Raw genomic sequence first — 13,203 nt, 5'->3', positions numbered from 1 at the left:
CCTTAGCATCATGTGATATCTGTTATCTACTTTGTATACGTCTCATGTAATCACGAGTCAACTAAACGTCACATGTAATCATGAGTCAACTGTACGTCCCATGTGATCATGGGTCAACTGTTATGGATCCTTATGAACGTCTCTGTGCACATGAGTCAATTGTTTACATCTCATATAAATGGGTCAATTGTTTTGTTAACGCTAATGGATATACCACGTATGATTATCTATTAACTCTGAATATGAATATAATTATGAATCTGCTTCTGATCTGAACTCTAATTTCTAAATCTGTTATGGACATCATTCATTCTAACCTTTATTGTGTTATTATTCACTAGGCTCCAGCTCACTGTATTATTTATGTATGCAGGTGATCAGGCGCATGACCTGGCTCAGTGATGATTACCTGGAGATCTGTTCTGTTAGCTAACCACTGTCCCGAGGAGGTTTCCATTTTGAGAAGTGGTCAAGTTTTGTGAACTATGTTTAAGAACTTTGTTTTCTTTTGTTTAAGTCTAAACAAGTTTTTGTACGTTCTGTTTATGCAGGTAACATATGACTAATGTAAACATGACATCACATATATGTATATAAGTTTTAAAAGTCTCTGTCCCATATATGTCTATATAGCTCTATGAACATTGTATTTTGATATTTACTTCTGCTAGGCCTTTAATTTTGCTTAATCTGTTCAGAGGCCTTCGGTAATCCTAGGATTACTGGCCAGTTATGGGGGTAAACCTATAGGGACGGGTTTGGGTCGTGATAATAATGGAGCACTTTGTGCTGGGAAGCGCATGATAAATCTTTATGTCATCTTCTTCATCCAGCACACCGTGAAAGGCTGAATGTTTCAGATTCATACTCGTGACTTTGAGCCCCTATATTTCCTTCGTTTTAAGTCTGATTACAATGCGGTTTGTTGAGTTGGGGTCGTCTCAATGAGTACTTCACATTGGTGCATGTAAAACTTGATTTCAACAACGTCAAAAATTTTAGTTTGCTGAAAATTTGGTCTGTTACGCAACTATCGGCAAATGTTGGTTAATTTTTGGCTCTTCTAGTTAGTGGTTGACATGAATATTCTGCTATATTCAGATGTTGATTTCGACACCTCTGAAATTTTGACAAATTTGAAACTGAGTTGCTAGTTCTATGTCGAGATAGTAGCGTCGAGCAATGTTGATGTACTTTTGAGAATTAAATCATTAGATTTTTGCCAAAGAGGTAAATGAATTAATAATTGTAGTTTTTGTTCCGAGAATGTCCAATGTTGTGGAGCATGTTGTTGAGATATGACTCCAAAAAGAGAACGACTAAATTTGGTCTCGGCATCATGGTTGTAGGCAACATGATTAAGGATATATACTTTTACCGTTCATGACAATTATCATTGTCGATGAGCTTGACGATGGAGTTGTGGTGCTGAGAGTCGAAAAACAGTCAAGCGGCTGCACATTAAAGTTGGTAGCTACTCAGCATTCTCGCGGCATTGCCAACTTGGGCTGTCGAATGACTTATGTGACCGAGTAATGTTGCCGAGTAATGATGTTGCTAAATTTTGGAGTCATTGGTGGGCTTTATTGATGTAATTTGGTTTTGGTGTTACCGAGCGGAAATGATGTTGAGAGGGGCTACAGAGATGCCGAGTATCCTTGTACGAGGTACGACACTACTGAACGACTTTATAGCTTTGTCGAGCAATCTTCTATAAGGTGCGGTATTGCCAAAATACACATGCATGGGCTCGAATGCCGAATAACTCTTGCCGAAATCACGTGATCGACTTGTCCTTTTTGACTTTGCCGAGAGCTTGGTTGGCAATGGTTGGCAACTTATATTGAAACAGAACAAAATGAAAGTGAAAAATAAAGATAGACAACAAAATGAAAAGGGTCTTCATTAGTTAACTAAAATGTGGATTTTGTGAGTTGCAAAAATGGAAAATTCATGGAATGAATCTCATCCATAAACTTGTGTTTTATGGGAAATAGTCGTTGATTTCATCGCATCATTGTTCTTCGACTCAGAGTCCTCTGGTATCAATATTGTCATTGGCGTCGGTTCAAGGCTTTTAGCTGTGATTTGAGGTTGTGGAAGACATATGTGGGGTTTATATGGGGCAGCCGATAATGCAAAGTTTGATAAGGGTTATAACATCAAAGGAACAGATATTGATTATTGAGATTTGGATGATGAAATGCTATGATGTTCTTTGGTGAAGAAGACCCAGAACCAGAAGAGATTAAAGAAGAAGACATTTTAGAGAGAGAAAGTATACAAGAGCAACTTGCTTTCAATTCTTAGATGATGTGTCATGTAGATACTGGTTGTCTATATTTTCATGATTTACGGCTCAGCCGTGTGAAACTTAATCCCATATTTTTAATTCATGTAGAGAAAGCTTCTAGAAATGAGAGTTAGAATAACAAGAGAGCTAACTGAAAACCCAATAAAGAAGTACTGTTGTTGAGGAGTTTATGGTCAACCCAAATAAAGTGCCGACTAATAGCTATTGGTACTTGGCAACCTGTGTTAATTAACAAACCAGCCGTTTGGACACTTCCACTATTTTTCCTTTGCAACCTGTGTTGTCTTACTGGCCAAACAACCCTTAGAGAGAAAATAAAGACCTAAGTTTGGCGTCCATAGAAATTGTTAGTATAGGTACATGTATGTATGTCAAGTATCAACTTTAAAATAAGCTTTAAGAGACAAAGAATAAATAAAGAAATACACAAAGACCGAGGGGTGAGTTTGGCCGAGTGTAAACACCCCATTTTGACCGTTTGATGATGAATTGTTATGCTGTGCAATCGTTCAATTTCTTTAGCAAAAGGCCTCGGTTTCAAGCTTTAAAACCTAAACCTTGTACCTCCTTTAGACCAAAACCTTATTTTTTCTCTCCCAACCACTCAGAGAAGAGCTGGCCAACAAAATTGGCTGCCGTACCTTCTTAAGGCCGGCCAACCATGTTCAACGACAGCAGATATTTTGCAACAGCTAGCTATCCCCATGCCCATACCTTGCACCAGCAATCTCTTTACAGATATCTTCGATGTGAGATGATGTTTTTCTATAAATACAAGCCCCCCTTTCATGGTTTGGGGTTAGAAAATTTTGGCAAAAAGCTATAACTTGTCCAACACATTTCCCTCTTCTCTTGAAATTTACATACACCATACATACACCTTACAAGATTAAAATTGAAGCTTTTGCTGAGATTTGTAAAGATAATTTCAGCCTCTTGAGAGTGTCTAGCTTGTGACTTGCTTACTAGGAAGCTCTTCCTCTCTTTAAAGGGGTAATCTTTTAACTCTTTAACCATTTTTTCTCTCTCTTTTCCTTGTGTTTACTTGCTATTTTCAGAGTGTTTCGAAACCCGAAATATGTGATTTAAAGTCACAAAAAAGAGGAGGGTTAACCACCCTTCCTTAGGCTTATTGGTTGGTTGAAACCCTTTGGTTTTATTCCAATTTCCCTCACTTTTTCCACCTCTAAAACTTGTTTTTCAGCACTATTTTTGTATTGTTTCAATACTTTTTAGTGTGTTAAATTATGCTTTGAATATTATAGATGCGTTGTTGTAAGTCCTCATGGATTTGGCATAGGCTATAGCTTCCAATCCATTTGAGTTGATAGTCATTTCCTTCATTTTTATAGCTTTCACATATATATATATATATATATATATTCACACCATTGTAATCACTCACCTTTTCATTAGCACTTTGCAATCTCCTTTCTTTCTTTGTTTCTTTGATTAAGAATTGTATCAAACAAAAGATTGTTGTTTGAGGCATAAGAAAGAGACCTCTCATGCTAAATGGTTTAATCTCCTCGAAGGTTCATTACCAAGGCATTACATCTCTTTTATGCTAAGCACAATCCCTTGTTTGATACCTCCCTTTTTTGCTAGTGCATTTACTTCTAAGGGACTAATTTTCTAGTTGGACCCTTGAAAATCATAAAGGAAAGAGTCATTATAGTCCATTATCGAGTTTGGATTTGGAGTCATTATTGCTCTTTTTGGGTTTGACTAGTCAATATCGCCCTTTTTGGGTTTGACTAGTCAATATCGCTCATTTTTTGATTTGACTCCGAATTCATTATCACTTGTAAATGGGTTTGATTCTTCCTTTGTAGTTTCCCCCGTAGAAAAGGGTTTGAAAAGCTCATTTCTCGAGTCAAGTCATGCTTGCTACTCTTTATTGCTTTTGGACTTAGTGGTCGTAATCATCACCTTTGGACAAAAAGGAAGAAAATATAAGGAAATGGAAAGGTAATGTAAAAAGGGCTAATAAAATTGGAGTAAAAAAGGTAAAAAGAAAATAAAATTTGGATAGGTTCGGCTGGACGTTATACTGAACCTATTGTGTCTTGAATCATTACATACTTTTTAGTGATATTTAACAATTCATGAAGCAAGTCTACCCCTTCCCTTGAGGTAACTCCATGATAGAGAGGAGGTGTTGTTTGTCTTTTGTTTCATATTATTGAAAGCTCTCACCAAACACCACACTCAAACCAATGGGTGGAACTAGGATTCTAGAGCTTTACCAAATAGAGCCTCTGTTTTTGCTCTGTTTCAGCTTTGTTGCAACAGGGTGTTCCTCAGAAACAGTGGCCTGCCAACCATCACTCTATATGGCTGACCATTTCTCATGGTCGGCCAGCCACCTATTTTGTATAGGTAATGGCATTTTCACAGAAAAATAGAGCAAAATCTGAGGCCAAAATAGAATAATTTTCTAACAACAAACAGAGCAGATTTTGGCAGCAAACTAAGAGGTTTCCAGAGGATGTTCTCGATTATGCACATGCAGTTCCTCATCTACTGTTTAATTCCATTAGCGTGTAGCCTTTAGATTCAATGTTGTAATTAATTAATTGCTTTGCTTTCATTCGAATTTGTAATAGTTAATTAATTAGTTTACTTCATTCAATTGTGTTGTAATAATTAGTTTAATTAGGACATTCATTCGGACTCCCATTTCTTTCTCTCTTTTATTTACTTGCTTATTATGGTTGCATGTAGTTTCATATTTTCTTTTCATATCATTGCCATGACTTGCACCCATTTTTGCATACTTTAGGATTTGGCTCATCATACTTGATAACATTGATTATTTCTTGCTTGAATACATGCGCTACCATATACCTTGAATTGATTCATATGTCATGTTAAAAAGCCGAATCCGATAGTTGTATTTTGTATGTGTTGCATTAGTCATTTTACATATTAGGAACAAGCATTTTTCTAATTATTTTATTTTCTTTGGCTTGCCTCGGTTGGGTACTAGGTGAGCAATTTTTACTTTAGCATATTACATGAGTGTTTGTGTTGCCATGCTTAGAATGCTACCATGAGGCTACGTGGTTATTTAAAATACCTCTTGAATGCCTGTGGATGAAGGCTATGTCGTTTAAGTTGGGATGATTTTGATTAATGTACATACAAGCTTACTTTTCAAGTAGCACGTGTTCAAAACTCTTTTCAAACAAACATGAAATCAAAACATTCCAAAGTGAGTGAAATAGTCTATACTTCTGTGCCTCACATAGTAAAGTTAGCATTAATAATCAGAATAAGAGCATATAGTGTACAAAATAATCACATCATGATTAGTAGAGGCCGATCTTTGATTGGGTAAATGGGGTGCTCAATTCATAACCTTTCCCTCTCATACCTAAGTTCCCAAGCCGAGACACTTTGGTTATGACAGACAAGTGGCCTTTGACACAAGTCATGGGCTTCCTAAATTTTCCAAAACTATTTAGGTAGTGACTCTGAAATCTGGCAATGCAGTCCATTTTTGACATTTTTGATGATAAATGGATTTTCTAAAGATTTGCCAGATTTGGACTCTTATTTGTGTTTTTTTTGTTGCACATTGCACTTATGAAACCAGATTCAGAATCATGGGAGTCCAAACTGTAGGGCTATCGTATCCGAGGAGACTAAACCCCTCTGAGGAGCACGAAAAAGCGAGCTATAGCTTCTGGCGACTTTGCTTGCAAAATTAGAGAACTTGACTTGAACTTCATGAAATGATGTTTTATCTACATATATATGTTCTTTGCATTGCATTCACATGGTGATCTTAAGTCACTATGTTTTTATTTGCTACTCCTAGACAACTTGCCTAAAAAACTTGCCAGAAGGATGGCCAATCGTGGGCTCTACCATGTTGGAAACACAACCCTTGGATCTAGATCATTGTCTTACCGCTTGATCCTTCTTTCATTTCTCGGTGTTAGGTGTGAGAGGTATATTAGGTGATCTTGCTAAGGTACCCTTTTGACCAATCGACCTAGTGCATATAGTAAAGCTCTAGTGACTATCCCAACATAGGACAAGATGCTCACCCTTATACAAGATTTTGTGAAACTACTTGCTTGAAGTAGTGAAACCCTAGATCATGTCAAAACTAGGACAGGGTAAGCCTATCCCCTCATAGGGGTGTTTTGGCACTCTTTACCTGGTATGTGCTCTCTTTAACTAGGACAGTGAAACTGTACAGGGGTGCTTCATATTAGTGGTACAGTTGATATCAGTTTGTGGGGACAGAATTCAGTGGGAAATACAGTCCTTCACCTGTGATCATATCTGCTGCAAATTTGGACCGAGGTGCTGCTCGATTTTTGATTATTGGTTTTTTTTTTTTATTTATTTCTTTTGCTAGGTAGTCTCACAATCATAGCTTCAGAGAGACTTGATATCTTCCAAGTTTTGTGGATTCGCTCTGGTAGGCTTTGCAAAATTCGAGATCTAATTGACGGTCAACCAGTGTTGGTCTCTCTCCCACCAGTTGTTTGGAGGAACAGAACCAAACAGTTTTTGCTAGCACAGAGCACTCAGCAGTCACCTGTCCATTCTCACTCACTCACTCAGCTCGCTAATAGCTAACTCTCCCAAACCCGCAATGGCACAAAGAAGTCCAGAGGAGGTTGCTGCTATGATGACAGCTTTTCAAAGAATCATGGATACACTAAATCAAAGAATTATCGCTCAAGATGAGACTATTGCTCAGGATGAGACTATACACTGAATCATTGAATCAAAGACCTAATATCTTCTGTCTTAAATTTCAATTGGTGGTATCTGGATCTAAGGTCAATTTTTGAAAAGATTTAGGCTGCCTGGAGTTGGTTAAATAAATCATCTATTCAGGGCAGTGGATATTTGTTCTTGATAGTTACTTTGTTCAATTCATGGTAGTCAATATATAGCCTTAAAGACCCATTTTTCTTTTTGACAAACAAAGTAGGAGCACCCCAAGGTGAAGTGCTCGATCGGATAAACTTCTTGTCTAGTAGTTCTTGTAGTTAGGTTTTCAATTATTTCAATTCAGAGGTTGACATTCGATATGGAGTTTTGGAAATTGGTTGTGTTCTAGGTACAACATCAATTGTAAATTCAATTTCTCTATCAATTAAATCCTCGGGTAGGTTAATAGGAAACACATCGGGAAACTCACAAACAACAAGAATGGCTTTGACATTAGTCTTATCGGAAGTCTCAGTTAAAACACAACACAGATAACCCCAACATCCCTTCCTGAGCAATTTGACAGCTTTCATGACAGAAATCAAGTATGGAGGAGAAATTATCCCATTCCCAACAAACACAAACTCAAGCAACCTCGGAGGTCAAAACACAACAGATTTAGAAACACAATCAATCGTAGCATGATACTTAGTCAACTAGTCTATCCCCAATATGCAATCAAAATGATCAATAGACATAGACATCAGATCAACATATAGTAGTACACCACTAATCACAACATCACATGTCGAATACACGCAAGCCCATAACATAGAATCCCTAGATAGAGTAGATACAGACAACACATAATTCATGGATTCTAAGGGTTTAGTTAGCCTTCGAGCAAAAGCATGAGATACAAAAGAATGCGTAGAACTGGAATCAATCAACACATAGGCATTCTGAGCACAGATAGAAATTGTACCTGACATTACTGATTTAGTATTTTGTACATTGCCCGGCACAGGTGCAAAAACTCTACCCTGTCTCAAAGGTTCTTTCCCAGCATTAGTTCTTGTATTTGTTCTTGTTGTAGAAGTGGATCCACCATATGAAGGAAAAATCAATCAAATTCGGTGAACTTAACTTCATACTCAGCTATGGACATGTTGCCTTGCTTGAGTTCCTGAAATTTAGACACTTTACTATCTCAGAAGCATTGAGGGAAATATTTTTCATAAAAGATTTCTCTGAATTGGCTCCAAGCCATAGACCTATTGTCGTTTCGGATGAGCATCCACCAACCCCTAGCTTCTTCTTTGAGAGTATAAGTGGCCAATAGATTGAGTTTCAGAACAAGGGAATACGTCAAACAATTTTTCTATTTCTAGCATCCATGTCTCGGCTTTCAACGGCTCAATGCCACCCAAAAAGGCTGGTGGCTTCATCTTCGTAAATTTCTGAGTCAAGTTGATAATGTTGTTTTTCGGTTTAACTTATACCGGCAAAGGCGGAGGTTGCTGTCTTTATTATTGCATCATCAACGTTGTTAAGGCTTCAAGTATCTGTTCCATTTGGCTCATTCGGGCCTCAGAGGATTCGGTTGTACCATCACTTCTTGTACTGTCTATTTTGCTATACGTAAACAAGGTAATAATAAACATATGAATAATCTTGTTCATAGTGTTCGGAGTATTCAATTTCAGTTCATTTTTCAATTTCATGTATTTATGTTCAGATTCAGTTTCCATATTTACAGAAATTATCACACACACTCACACATGTAGATGTAATGTCCTTAATTCTTTTCTTGGACATCCTATAGCTCATATGGACTTGTGTGTGCGGTATAACACGTGCTCTGATACCACTCTGTCACGATTCAAACCCACCCCTATAGGTATAGCATCATATTCGGCTAGTAATCCTTGGATTACCGAAGGCCTCTGTATAGAATAACGTATAATCAAGGGGCTAGCAGAAGGAACTTACAAAAAAATATGTGTCCATAGAGCTGTGCAGACATACATGGGACAGAGAATTTAAAGCTTTATATACATACATGTGACATTACAATTACATTAGTCGTATGTCACCCACGTGTACAGATAAAACAAAAATAGGACTTAGCCCAACATACAGATAAATAGAAATTTGTTCAGATTTCAATAAAAGAAAACAACTTAATCCACAAAACTCGACCACTTGACTCTTTCCGGAACCTCCTCGGGAGGCATAAAGGTTGATCGACAAAACAAAAGTCTAGGTGATCATCGTTGAGCCTGGTCAAGCACCTGATCACCTATATACATAAATGATACAGTGAGCTAGAGCTCAGTGAATAATAACATAGCTAAGGGTTTAATGAATGTTGTCCATAGCAGATACAGAAAACTGAATTCAGTTCATATTAGAAATGGAATCAGAATCGTATTCATAATCAAAATTTACAGTTAATCGTACGTGGTACATCCATTAGCACTAATAGAAACAGTTGACCCATAAAGGGACGGCCATGAAGGCATACAGTTGACTCACGTGCACAAAGACGGTATAGTTGGCTCATGAGACGTACAGTTGGCCCATAAATGAGACGTATGCAAAAGGATCCATAACAGTTGACTCATGAGACGTACAGTTGACTCATAATTAGGACATAAGCTAACAATATCACGAATACATTTTAGAAACATTGGACAACCATTCATTCATACAGAAAATAATATTTTAGAAAACAGATCATCTTGTATCATTTAGAAAAATATGCATACATGAAAATAGCTTTACAGAGTTATTACTCACAGTTGGCTCCAATAGTAGACAGATAGAGCAGATAAAGCAGACAAATAGAGCAGATAACCAAGTAGCCTACGGTGTGTGACCTACACAAACATAGAATAGATACACATTGAAACACACGCTCGGAACATAATTAAACCATTTCTTATCTATCTAGGTTTGTTTCTAATCTTTATGCTCATTATTGTGGCTTAATTAAGGCTTACGAATGCCTAAGATGAAATGATGATGCCAAATTATGAGTGGGAACACTTAGTCAAATTTTCAAAAAGAGGGCAATCTGCTCGAGCACAACTTCGGTTGCTCGAGCGGTCTGCAAAGTTTGCAAAAGTATTGGTTGCATGATTTTTCCGCTCAACAGTCATTCGAGCCAAAGACTGAGTAAATAGAGTCTCCGCCCGAGCACAACTTCCTATGCTCGAGCGGTCTGCAAAGGTTTGTAAAACTTCTGGGAGCATGAATTTTACACTCGAGCTTGGACTTCTTCGCTCGAGCGAAAGCACCAAACAAAGGGTGGTTGCTCGAGCGCAACTTCTGTCACTCGAGCGGAGATGCAGAATTCTGGAATTTCCAAATTGCACACCCAGCTTCAAAACTCACTTCTAAGGCAACAAAACATGTTCTTTTGGGCCAAAACTTAAAAGAACACTTATAAATTCATAAAAGTTCATGATTTGAAAGCCATTTCGCAAAATCAATTTTGCCAATTATACCAAAACCAAACTTGAAACTTTCAAAACATAAATATGCATGTAATAAATTGAATTCAAAGCCTCCAAATCATAATCAAATGAGATGTTTGGTTCAAAAACATGTTAAATTCTCAAACCCAAGGCTAAAAATAAACATGCATGTGGAAATTCTTGTAACAATAACTTCAAAACTCATGATATGGACATGTATGCAGGAATGGTTCCCAATTCCTATCTTTAAGCTCAAATCCTATGCTAATTCACCCAGTTCACTTAATTTCACATACTTACCAACTCAATTACATAACTAAAAGGTTGAAGTCTTACCTTTAAGTCTTAATTTGCAAGAATTCCAAGTTCTTCCCAAATTCCAAGTTTCTAGCTTAGTTCAAGCTAATTCCTTAATCTTTCTCCTTTTTGGTCTCAATCTTTAGCTCTTCCCCTTTCTCATGTTATGTTGAGCTCAAATGAGTGAAGAAAATGTTTAGAACGCATTAGAAGTGGCCTGATATAGGCTTGGTTAAACTTAGTCTAATTAATTGTAGTTAGTGCTAATTATTTTATTCTAAATATTTGATTTTGAATCGAATTCTAATTAAACCTACCATAAACTTCTAAAATTTCTAAATAACACATAAACCAAGTCAATTCCGTGATCAGATGCCAATAAGACCTTCAATTCGCATACCGAATCAGAAATACAAATATATATTCCTACCATGAACAAATATAGATGCAAATAACATATAACATATGCAATTAACGCAGAATTTCCTCTTAATTACTTATTAGGCATTCTTACTCATGGTTTAACAGTTAATCATAAGTTAGGGTTGTTACAGTCTTCTCCCCTTAAAAGAGTTTGGTCCTTTAATCTTGAATTACCTTTGTTTTATAAGAACGTTGGGTCCAATGGAATTAAATCCGGATATCTCTTCGTCATATCTTCTTCTGTTTCCTATGTTGCATAAGTTCCTCCATGATTTTGCCAATCAACCTTCACCAATGAAATCTCCTTGTTCCTTAGTCTTTTGATTCTTCAATTGACAATTTGGATTGGTCATTCTTCGTAAGTATAACCATCTTTCAAAAGCACATGAGTTGGATCAATCACACGTAACAGATCTCTTAAATAATCCCAAAGCATTGAGACATGAAAAACATTGTGCATGTTCTCCATAACTAAAGGTAATGCTACTCGATATGACACTAGATTAATTTTCTCAAGAATTTCATATGGCCTAATGTATCTCTGTGTCAACTTGCCTTTAACTCCAAACCGTGTCTGACCTTTCATTGGAGTCACTTTTATAAACACATGGTCTTCGACCTCATATTCTCTATCTCATCTTCGAACATCTGCATAACTTTTTTGCTGACTCTGTGCGATTTTCAAATGTTGTTATATTAGCTTCACCTTCTTAGTTGTCTCTTAGACCAATTATGGCCCCAATAGCGGTCTATTGCCTACTTCGGCCCAACAAATTGGAGAACGGCACTTTCTACCATACAGGGCTTTATAAGGAGCCATACCAATGCTTGAATGGTAGCTGTTGTTGTACACAAATTCGGCCAAACGTAGATGAGTCTCCTAATTTCCTTGGAAGTCTAACACACATATCCGTAACATGTTTTTTAATGTTTGAATGGTCCATTCAAATTGGCCATTTGTCTATGGGTGATAAGCACTGTTTAGTCTTAGTTCAGTCCCCAAAGCCTGTTGCAAACTCTGCCAGAATCTCGAGGTGAACTTAGGATCTCTGTCAGATACTGTGGAAACTAGAACTTCCTCTTAATTACTTATTAGGCATTCTTAATCATAGTTTAATAGTTAATCACATGTCGGGGTTGTTACAATCGATCTTGCCATGATAAAAATTGCTAAGCTAGAGAAGGCACTCAAGAAATCTTAATGCTTCAATTCTATCTCGGACATTAAAGACTGTTATATCGAGGTCTCTGTAAGATTGCTAGAAAAGTTCAAAATGCCTCACATCAACAGATTTGATGGAAGCGGAGATCCTATCGTCTACGTTCGTCTCTTTTCGGATGTCCTGAAACCAATGGGCTTGACACGGGCTCAGAAATTGTTATTATTCGGAAGAACCTTATCAGATGTGGCAGCTATATGGTATACCAAACTGGAGGACTCGACCAAACGGAACTATGAAGAACTATCTGAGGGATTTGTTTATCAATATTCCTACAATACTCAGATAAAGGTAACGATCAGCGAACTAGAGGCAACCACTCAAAATCCAACCCTTTATTGATTTTGTTGCAAGATGGCGGAGAAAGGAAGCCCGAATGACAAATAGGCATTCAGAGAGGGAACAGGTTCAGTTGGTAGTTTAGAACCTTGAATCGGACATGTTACAGAGGATGATAGTCCACTTTCATTGCATTGCATGAATTGGGAGTTCAAATTGAGAGCGCTTTTAAGAAATGAATTATCCAGATAACAAGTGAACCGACAAAAAGGCCGTTTACTAGGGGTACCAATGCTAGCAATAGCACTATTCCTAGGCCTACCGAGATCAGTACCGTTACCATAACAGCCAAGATAGCCAATCCATTTGCTGGTGCAACCTCACAACCCACCGGCCCAGCTCAAAACCATATAGAACCTTCACCTATCTTTATATGATCCAAATAGAGCTTGACAATGGCCCAGCAATGACTATAAGAGAATGGTGAGAGGACAGTAATCGAAGCCTT

This window comes from Camellia sinensis, chromosome 15 (genome assembly GCF_055761805.1).
Source record: "Camellia sinensis isolate YWXY chromosome 15, ASM5576180v1, whole genome shotgun sequence".
Classification (NCBI taxonomy): domain Eukaryota; kingdom Viridiplantae; phylum Streptophyta; class Magnoliopsida; order Ericales; family Theaceae; genus Camellia; species Camellia sinensis.
This window is presented reverse-complemented; position numbering follows the sequence as displayed.